The sequence below is a fragment of the Carya illinoinensis genome, chromosome 4 (genome assembly GCF_018687715.1).
Source record: "Carya illinoinensis cultivar Pawnee chromosome 4, C.illinoinensisPawnee_v1, whole genome shotgun sequence".
Classification (NCBI taxonomy): Eukaryota; Viridiplantae; Streptophyta; class Magnoliopsida; order Fagales; family Juglandaceae; genus Carya; species Carya illinoinensis.
Window position 1 is genome coordinate 37,567,222 of NC_056755.1, and position 11,646 is coordinate 37,578,867.

The following is an 11,646-nucleotide window of genomic DNA, read 5'->3' on the forward strand; positions in this document are numbered from 1 at the left end:
TGTAAAATATATAAAAAATAATAATTTTAAGAAAAAAAAAATAATATTTTACTATTATTTAGTTCAAAAATACATAATTCAATGTGAAAATTTTGTTGATATGTAAAATTAATCTTCAAAATATATAATTTTAGAGATACATATAGAAAAACCAACGCTAGACTGCTAGTGATCTTAATCCAACCTATATAATATCCAAACTTAGATCTTTAAAAATAGATTTTTAAAATTTAGGTTCTGTTTGGTCACTGAGAATCACTACAACAAAAATAGGTTTTAGTGACAGATGAAACATGTCACAAGAAATGCAAAAAACGTCACGAAATATATTTGGTGACGGTTTCTGACCGTCACCACAACTGTCACGTAATGTGCCTCACGGATTACATTTGATGACAGTTTACTGTACAAGCGTCACTAAAAATATTTTTAGTGACGGTTGGAGATGTGCCGTTTGAAATAACGTTCGAACGTATTATTTTCTGTGACGGTTAGAATCTATCACAGAATATAACGTTCGAACTTAAAATTATACGTTCGAATGTAAAAAAGACAAGCTGACATCCGAACGAGAAAAGGTAACGTTTGTTGATTATAGTTCGGACGTATAATGTAAACGTTCGAACGTTTATACGTGCGAACGTTACGTTCGAATCTCGAATCCAACGAAAATGAAATAATGTCCGAACGTTTGTATCATGACGTTCGGACGTTAATTCGAATGTTAAGAGAGTAGAGTTCGAACGTAAAGTGTACGTTCGGATGTTTGTAACGTTAAACTTTTTTGACATTCGAACGTTTTTTTAAATTGGGTTTAAACGTTCGAACGTTTTGTTACTATTTTGCCTGGTTACGTTCGAACGTATTTTCGAACGTTTAATACTGTTGAAACGTATTTTTTTTACATTCGAACGTACATATCAGAAATGCTAAACTCATCCACTTAATAAACAAACCAATTGTTTCACATTACAGTACATATTTCACAACCAATATTGTTTGAGACTGTTTTCAAATTAGATGTTAAAAACGTAATACAGAAATAAGATTCATTTATTTTTCTTTCCTCGCCCAGCACGATTCTGTTGCAATGACATAACACGCTCCATTTGCAGCATCATCTCCCGCTGCACTTGCTCTTGGACCTAACTACGGATTCTTTCCTCATGTTCTCTTTGTTGGTCCTGCAAACGCGTCTCTAAATGAGACTGTCGCTCTAAGAGGGACTCCAACTCTTGCTGTCTAGACCTCATATACTCATTCTCGCGTCGTGCAGCTTCTAAATCTTTGGTAAGATTATTAATTTGTGATGTCGATGAGGTTGAGGAAGATGAACCGGAATGCTTGAAAGATCGTCCCAAACCTCTTGCCATACTAGAGTTGGGCCCAAGCACCTGTGAAAAAATGTCCAAGTCACTAGGAGAGGAATCCCCAGAAGCTGACTGCATCTCCATCATTTTTCCCTGCAGTTTGAAAGATCAAAACACACAATAAGTAACATATTAAAAGAAATACAAATAAAAAATAATTTAATCACGTGTTACATAATTTATTCAACAAAAGGAACACCGCTTACATAATTAATTGCAGCTGCAGGATCCATCCACTCACTATGCTCATTAGTGTAAGCAGCAGCATAGACATGAATGAGGGAAAAGTTTTCAGGATCATCACGTTTCTAAGAAAACGACATTAGCAATTTGAAAAAGACAATATTAGTAGTTATATAAAAGAATAATAAGAAAAAATATGAATTATTGCGTTTATTAATTACCATTTTTTCAGCAAGACGATGAAATGATCTTGAACCAGCACTATGGTGAATAGTCAGAGCAGATCTATTATTTGCATTTGTAGAACTTAAGTGCTACAAAAATAATTCTCACCGTTAATTGTAATATATGTACATACATATAATATAAACAACAAATATAAATGTAAATAATTATAGAAAATAAATCTAGAATACCTGATATTCTGGAGAGGCAAAAAGATCATAACACTTTATCCAGTCGTCTAATTTCATCTGCTGGAAAGGGGACTGTGCAGTCTCTTCAAACGACTCAAATTTCTTGAAATGGTCGTGACATCGTCCCTTGTGACGTTGGAATAGTGTAGCCATTAACTCATTCACAGTTCTCAAATCCTCGCTACGACCAAAGTCGAGGTCAAATTCATCCTAATTATAAATTAATTACGTTAAAAATATAATAAACTAATGTAGGTGAAAAAAATGATATAATAAGTAAACTCACCAGCACACGACTCCGAATGTGTTCCTTAATCTCATTCGGCACATCTCTCCAGGAGCGCACATAAAATGGAGCGTAAGCTCGAATTACTGTGCCAATATAGGAGGAAAGCGCTGCTGCACTATCATTCACTCCTCCAGTGGAATTATCAGGAATTGTGATTTTCAATTTACCATGCCTTCGATTTTTCTCAAGTGAGATGCCGCGTGTATAGCCACGACCGCGACGAGCCAATTGTTCATCAACTAATAGATGATAGTATAATTTTGAAGGTTATATATATTATTTATTGAAACAAACATCTTCAAGTATATATAGTATTAACGTAAACATTCCTTACCGGTAGGTGTCGACTGTGCATCGTTCTCTGTAATGTTAACTTCATCTTCGGGAACAGACTCCTCAGGTGGGGAGTCCTCAATGGGTTCAGGACTTGGACTCGGTGGAGGAGGCACATTTCTCCTTTGTCTTTTTGGTGGCATACTTGGAAATGATTATATATAACAAAAAAATATTATTAGAATAAATTTATATTTATTATAAAATTCTATAATGGCTGTATATGAATAAACTTTTAGTACTTTTAGTCTTCATCTTCGGATGTATTTTCCATGTTTGTTTTAGAATCTCTCTGGATAACATCTTCGTCATCATCATCAAGCTCTTGTTCGTCATCCTTATCCACTTCCCCCCCGGATTCTTGTTTGTCTTCTTCTTCTGACTCTTCTTCTGTACTTTCTCACTTTCTTCAATTGAGTGATAATTTAATGAAGACGGGTCGAGATGGATGAGTGGGACGTCATCTCTACATAAGGGGAGCAACTCGAGTGCACCGAGGTCAACAAATAAGTTAATACCCCCTCCTCCATCTTCCTGGTAGGCCTCTACATTGAAAAAGTCATCTTCATCTCCACTATTATCGTAATCTGCACTCGTTCCTACTTCATATATATTTCAAGGGACAAATTTTTGTACAACTCGCCAAGTTATCTCTCCACTATCTTCATCAGCACTTTTCATTGGATCAATCAAGTAATAGATTTGAGTAGCTTGACAAGCCAGTACGAATGGATCATCTTCGTACCATTTAGATGCAATATTGACACTCGTAAAATGATTATCCCTATATATCGAATCCCGACCACCGCCTAGATCCCACCAATCACATTTGAAGACATATGTTATAGACCCACCCAGATATTTCAATCCGATAATATCACGAATGACACCATAATAATCAATATCATCTGTTCCATGACTCCCCTCGACCAAGACACCACAGTTTTGAGTTTTTCTATTACGTTCACGGTCCAGAGTATGGAATCTATAACCTCGAACTGTGCATGCAGTGTATCGAAGTGCTCTGTTTGATGGACCACGAGCCAATGCATACAATTCAAAAGAGACTGATTCGGGATCACGAGCACGTTGTTCCAATATCTAACAAAATAAATAATGTCATTTATTATATATGCTCTAGAGTTAAAACTTTCATCATGTAACATATAGTATAGAGTTTAGTTCATACACGTTGTTCAAACCATCCAGAAAATTCTGACTCGTGTCTTGCCACTATATCCTCGACGCCTTCCATCTTAAGTTTGTCCATGTGCTCACTGTATAGTATATATTATCATATTATTTTACATAACAATAGTTAAAGTTGTATATAATCTTTAGAATTATTTAAACCTTGTACAACGACATACCTGAGATAGTGATCAATCTCCTGACAATTATTTAGTACGTACCGCCGAACTTTACCCAACTCTGTATCAAGTAAATCGTAATTCGTTTGTGCACCCAAAGGTCGTACATTTTGAGAAAACACTGATAGCTCACGAGAAGGCGGAGCAGCAAGATCAGCATTTCGTTCTTGACTAATAAATCGTGTCTCAACACCACGAAGATATAAAGAGCAAAATGTTAACCATTCATCGTGTATATAGGCCTTTGCTATTGAACCCTCAGCTCTGGCTTTATTCCTAACAGTGCGCTTTAGTCGACATAAATATCTTTCAATTGGATACATCCAACGGAACTGTACTGGTCCACCCAACATGATCTCCCGGGGTAAATGTATTGCTAAATGGACCATGACATCAAAAAATGACGGTGGAAAGATTTGCTCAAATTTACATAGTATAGTAGCAATGTCTTCTTCCAGTTTCTGCAGCATATCTCGCTTCACTACCCGAGCACACAAATCCTTAAAAAACATACACAGTTCAGTTATGGCAACACGTACAGCAGATGTTAGCTTCCCACGAATTCCCACCGGTAATAACTTCTGTAAAAATACGTGACAGTCATGACTTTTCAATCCACCAATTTTCCAGTCATCATGACTTACGCATCTACTGATATTTGAAGCATAACCATCTGGCAACTTCACACCTTGCAACTATTTGCAGAAGTCCATCCTCTCCTCCCTTGTCATTGTAAAACATGCATGCGGCATGACCACCCTCTCACCATCCACTCGTAAATGCAAATTATGTTTAATTCCCATTCTCTCAAGATCTTTCCTTGTCTTAATCGTATCTTTCGTCTTTTTATTGATGCTCATCAATGTACCCAGTATATTATCACAAATATTCTTCTCAATATGCATTACATCCAAACTATGTCGCAACATGCAGGACGACCAATACGGCAACTCAAAAAAAATACTACGCTTTGTCCAATTCAATTCTGCTACGCCTCGTTTTCTCTTGTTCTTTCCCCGACCTTTGCCAAAATTGTTCGCTGCCACATGTACCAATTGTTCCAGGATCTCTTCCCCAGACAACTCATTTGGCGCAATTCTATCTTCTACGTGTCCATCAAACTTAGCGGATTCTGTTCTCTATGCATGATTAGTTGGTAGATAACGTCGATGACCCATGAAACACAACTTTTGAGAATATTTTAACCACTCACTAGTAGTTTCTTTATTACACGTCGGACACGCTAACTTTCCTTTAGTACTCCAGCCAGAAAGATTCCCATATGCTGGAAAGTCATTTATCGTCCACATTACCGCAGCATGCATCTGAAAAGTTGTTGATGTGGATGCATCATAAGTTCTGACGCCTGCTTCCCATAACTCTTTCAACTCTTCAATCAACGGCTGCAAATATACGTCAATGTCATTCCCAGGTGATCTCGGGTCGGGGATAAGCAAAGTTAACAAAAAGTTGGGCGCCTTCATGCACCTCCATGGTGGAAGATTGTACGGAATCAACACTACAGGCCAAGTGCTATAACTTGTACTCATATTTCCAAAAGGGTTGAATCCATCAGTTGTGAGTCCGAGACGCACGTTCCTTGCTTCTATCCCAAACTCTGGATACTGATTATCAAAAGATTGCCACGCAAGTGAGTCAGCAGGGTGCCTCATAAATCCATCATTTTGAACTCTTTTCTCTTTGTGCCACTTCATATCGTGAGCTATTTTCTTACACATGTATAATCTTTGCAACCGGGGTTTCAATGGGAAATATCGCAATACTTTAACCGGAACGCTTTTCTTATCCTTCCACCTCGACTCTCCGCATACAGGACATGCTTGTTTCTCCTCGTTCTCATTCCAAAATAAAACACAATCATTCTTGCACGCATGTATGGACTTATACTCAAATCCTAATCCCTTTCTCAACTGTTTCGCTTCATAAAAGTTCTTCGGCAATGCAGATCCTTCGGGAAGCACTTCGTTAAATAAGTCTAATACCATGTTAATTGCTTTGGTTGACATTCCACACAATGATTTTATGTGAAGCAACCGCACAATAAACGACATTTTAGAATGTTTTGTACAACCTGGATAAAGCTCACGCTTTGCATCTTCCCACATTTCTGGAAAATTATCTGAATCATTCCGTCGCCCACTTGAGCCATTGTCGTCAACCTCATCCATAAACATCCCAGCTCCAATGTCACTCAACATCTCCTCCATCTCATCTCGCTCATAATCATCATCCACGTTGTGTAAATTTTCCCGCTGACTGAATAAGTCATCCGCTGATTCAGCATACGGCTCACCATGCAGTACCCATCGAGTATAGCCCAAATCCATACCATTCACAAATATATGACTTTCAGCATCATCCAATCCTATTGCACACAAATTTTTACAACCTCGACATGGACACTTAATGTAACCACGACTATCAGCAGACGCCTTTGCAAAATCAATGAAGGCCCTTACTCCACGCGCATAGGGTATGTAATCTTTTCCAAGTCTATCGCGTAGACGCATCCAACTTTTATCCATTTCTAAAAACATAATATTTTTTAGTAATTAAGGTAAAGTTAAATACACATGCATGTCATGATACATCATGTTCAAAGTACTCTTTCTCAAGGTAGTTGGTCCTATCCCATTCGAGATTATATCCTCCATATTGCACAAGTCCCGTCACTCTACTACTTTAAACGTTAGTAAAAATTTCGGCAGCACTTCCCCATAGTTCTCCAAGTATACATGTTCACATATAGGGATTATGACCCTAAGAACAGTATACCCGAAGAACAAATGAGGAAGACACCGAAACTTCATACTAAACGTTCAAAGTAGGAATAACGTTTATGTGCAATACAGATAATATAATCTCAAACTGTCCACACTGGACAATTCAGGAATTAATGTACACCTAAATGTACACTAATTCCCAAACGGGTCTAAGGTTATTTATGCAATGTTATACAATATCTAACAAAAAAGTCTACAAATAAATTAGCGCACATTGTTTGAATTATACCGATGTACTAATAATATTTATATTATTAATGATTGATAACACTTAGGAATTATTTGTAGACTTATATAATTCTTAATTTATTATATTATATGTCATTTATCAGCTATATAATATATAACACTAGTATAACAATAAAATATATATTACTATTATAAGTTACTAATAACACTTATATTTTATTTGTTATTATATAGCATAAAATGACAATTTTTACTTATTTATCTCGTATTTAATATAATAGCAAGTAAATTAGATTATAATTACTAGTGCCACTATATATTGATAACACTTAATTGTTATCAGTTATTATATAATTATTACTATTATTGCCAAAATTATTATAATTATTATAATAATTTTTATTATTAAATAAGTAATCCATATTATAATTACTTATCTATTTCTTATTAATCATTTTTTAATACTATACATTACATGATAATTATTATTATGGATTAATATTAATATATACTCTATACTATATATTATTAGATAAAATATTTAAAAATTATTGAGCTATTAGATAAGTAAGTATTATTATTTGATAATACTTATTTATATTATCATTTTAGTAATACGATTTTTTATATATACTATATAGTTATGCCTTATAATTGACACTTAGGGTCATGTGATAATTTATTATATTAGTTATTTAACTAATTATATATATAATTGTTATAATTGTAATATTATAATTTATAATTATGATCATCCAATAAATTATATACCAAAATTGTTATTCTTACACAAATAATCACACTATTTATTTATTAAATAAATTGTTATATATATTCTTTTATAACAACAAATTATTAAAATAGACACATAAACTAACAAATAATTATTATTCAAAAACATACACTATACTAAAACATTATCACATTAAGAATAAACATATTCAATAACAATAATTTTTCTTTTTAATTCATCCAAACAACACAAACTTAATCACAAATTATATCCACAATAAAATATAACAATAGAGTTTAGTATATATACCTTGTGCTTTAAATAAATTCTTCTTCAAAAATCACAACTTCTCAACAATTCACAACAAATGATCCTTCAAAAAATACACAATACTAGTTAGTTAAATATATATGAAATAAAACATTGATAATTATCATGTATATTACAAATAAAAAATGAGAAAAACCATTTACCTTAATACTTAAAAAAATACCTTTGCAAACATATACTCACTATATACCCTCCACTTCTTCTCTTCCTCTCTCTAAAACTCTCTCTCTCCCCACTGCTTTCCACTTCCCCGCTCCGTCTCTCTAAAACTCTCTCTGTCTCTCACTCTAACACGCACCGAGGAAAGCAGAAATGAATCTGCTTTCCCGTGCGTGAAAGTTTTATTTTCTGCTTGTTATGCGATTAACGTTCGGACGTTCATTAATAAACGTTCGGACGTTTAATTTTACGTGCGAACGTTTAAGCATTAACGTTCGAACGTAAACTTATTCCGCCCCATAATTATACAGTACGTTCGCACGTATGTACGTCCATCCAACGTATTCGTCATCAACGTTCAAACGTTTATATAGTACATTAGAATGTACTGTGCAAATTTGGTTTAAGCGGAAAATTTCCCTCCGAATTTATTATAACGTCCGAACGTCCGAATTTAAGTTCGAACGTTAATATTATTATTTACATATTATATATTTAGTATATTCCTCATAATATACTTATATATTAAATTATAAATTATACAATATTAATTAATATATAATTTGTACCAATTATATAATATATAAGTCTAATATTATATAAGAACGTATATATATATATATATTATAACTTTATATAAATATAATATATATAAAATATATATATATTTTATATATATAACTATAAAATATATATTATATTATAACTATAACTATAATATAAAATATATATTATATTATAACTATAATATATAATAAGTATATTATATATTATAGTTATAACAAGTATAGTTTTAATATATTATATTGGAAAAATTGTATATTATCCTAGTATAGTATACTTTAATATAATATATCTTATAACTATATTACTTTTCTAATAACTATATTAAAGTAATATAGTTATTAGATAATGTAGTATAAATATTATATAATATATTATCTATACTATACTTATAATATAGTATAAGTATTATATACTATATTATCTATATTATAGTCTATAATATAGTATAAGTATTATATAGTATGTTATCTATATATAATAACTATATAATATCGTATAATATATTATATAGTAAATATATTATAGATATAATATAGTACTAGTACTATGTTATATATACTACTTGTATATAATATAGTATATATACTACAAATATAGTGTAATATATAGTATACTATACATATACTTTATATGTATATACTATATATATTATATACTATATAATTACTATATAAGTATCTATAGTTATTATATAGATACTATAGTATATACACTATAGTATTGGATATATAAAATTACTATATAATATACTATAGTTATTATATAGATACTATAGTATATACACTATAGTATTGGATATATAAATAACTATATAATACTACTAAAAATATAGTAGTATTATAGTATTTTGAAATGCATATTTTGGTTGTTTGTGGCTTCAAAACATGCGTTTTGAAGCTTTCGGTAATGGCTGAGTCGACTCAGCGATTCCGTGTCGTAACGTTCGGACGTCACGACACAACGTCCGAACGTGTGACATTTTGTATTCTTTACGTTCGCACGTTATATTGTTACGTGCGAACGTATTAGTTTTATGTGCGAACGTATTAGTTTTACGTGCGAACGTTTTTATCCAACGCTTTAACGTAACGTTGGATAAAACGTTCGAACGTAAACCGTTGATCTTCTTCGGCTAATAAGAACGTCCGAACGTATGACGGTTCAAATTCATTACGTCCGAACGTTTAGGTAATACGTTCGGACGTAATGAACTTATTCGCACGTTTTTATCATTCGATAAGAACGTCCAAACGTAGCATCTTTGTATATTTGGACCTATTTTAACGTGCGAACGTACATTGTATTAACGTTCAAACGTTTCCTATTAAAATTTTTTTATATTGTTTCTTTTAGGTATTATTAGTTTATATATTGAAAAAGTGAGTTTCTTTAAAAGTTTTACTCACAAAATTATGTAAATTTATAAGGATGATATTTTAATTTTTAGTATAATCTATATATGTCATAATACGTATGTATCTGTGATTATAATCATTTTTTTTAAATGTTATAACTTATATATTTTTTTTTATTTTCAGGATATGGCTCAGTATATGACGACAAGGAAGCGAGGGAGGGATGGAGGCAATCCGGACATCGCTCGACTGGGGGCACGAACTGTTATGGGGGAACCAGAAATCCTCATTAATGAGTTTGATGAGCTCAGCTGGGAGCAAAAGACGCTGAGAGACGTCTTCGTCACCAGAGGCTGGGGCCCCATATGCACATTGAGGGGAAAGATTTACCCCACAATGGTTCGAGAGTTTTACATTGGGATGACCACCATGCCTAACGATGCATCATCCCATACTCTCAGTGTACGCGGTGTACAGTTTCAGTTCTCGGCGGATGTTCTTGCCGACTTGCTCCAGATTCAGCGTATGCTACCTGAGTCAACAGCTGCTCAGGCTAATGACATAGCAGCTGCATTTTCCCCGGGCATATTCGAGGCAGATCCAGCCGCTTCTGCTTCATCTTCGGGCCCTGTTGAGTTTATGCCCAGTCATGAAGAAGATCGACCCGAGGGCGATCCTATTGCTGCTGAGGTTGGTGAGGATGAGCGGGACCAGGATTTCTACATCCTCACTAGCACGGACCGCACAAAGCTCGATAGGCCGAACTCCTTCAGCCAGAATCAGTTGCTGCCTTTCTTTCGCATGTTGCACATTTTTGTTGCAACAAATGTAGACCCGGTGGCACATAAGAGCACATTCAGTCGGGCTCGTGCACAGTTCCTGATTGGCTTGGCACGTGGTGAGTCCATTGACTTGCCCCTTGTTATATTTGAGCGGATCCGTTACGAGGCCAGCATCGTTACCACGGATAATCTCCCGTACGGAGTCATCATCAGCCGCTTATTACTAGCCCGAGGAGTGCCACGACAGGCGGAGGAGATGGTGATAAACCAGATGAGCCCTATCGACATAACCACACATCGCCGGAGCATTGGACAGGGGAGAGGCTCAGCTCGGCGTCAGTCTGGTCCTACGCCAGATCTTGTTCCCCCGACTGAGTCTGGGGCCGATGTTGCTCACCCGTCGGCGAGTACTAGTCAGCAGCCGGGAGTTACATCTGCTGGGGATGTGCGACCTGCTTGGGTTGATACAATGATGACAGATATGAAGGCGCATATAGACCGACAGATCGATAGACAGATTGCACATATAGATCAGGCTGTCGCACATCTTGCACATCATGTAGATGTGCTAAACAATAAGGTTGAGACATTGACTGAGGAGTTTCGATCTTTTGTAAACCAGCAGTTCTGAAAGTGATTTGTAAAAATTTATCATTCGATCATTTTTTATTTTCGACATATGTAATGGACACACATATTTAATGTATGTATTGTGTAGCTTAATTTCTACTCTTAATTTTTTTTAATATCACGTTACTCAACCTTA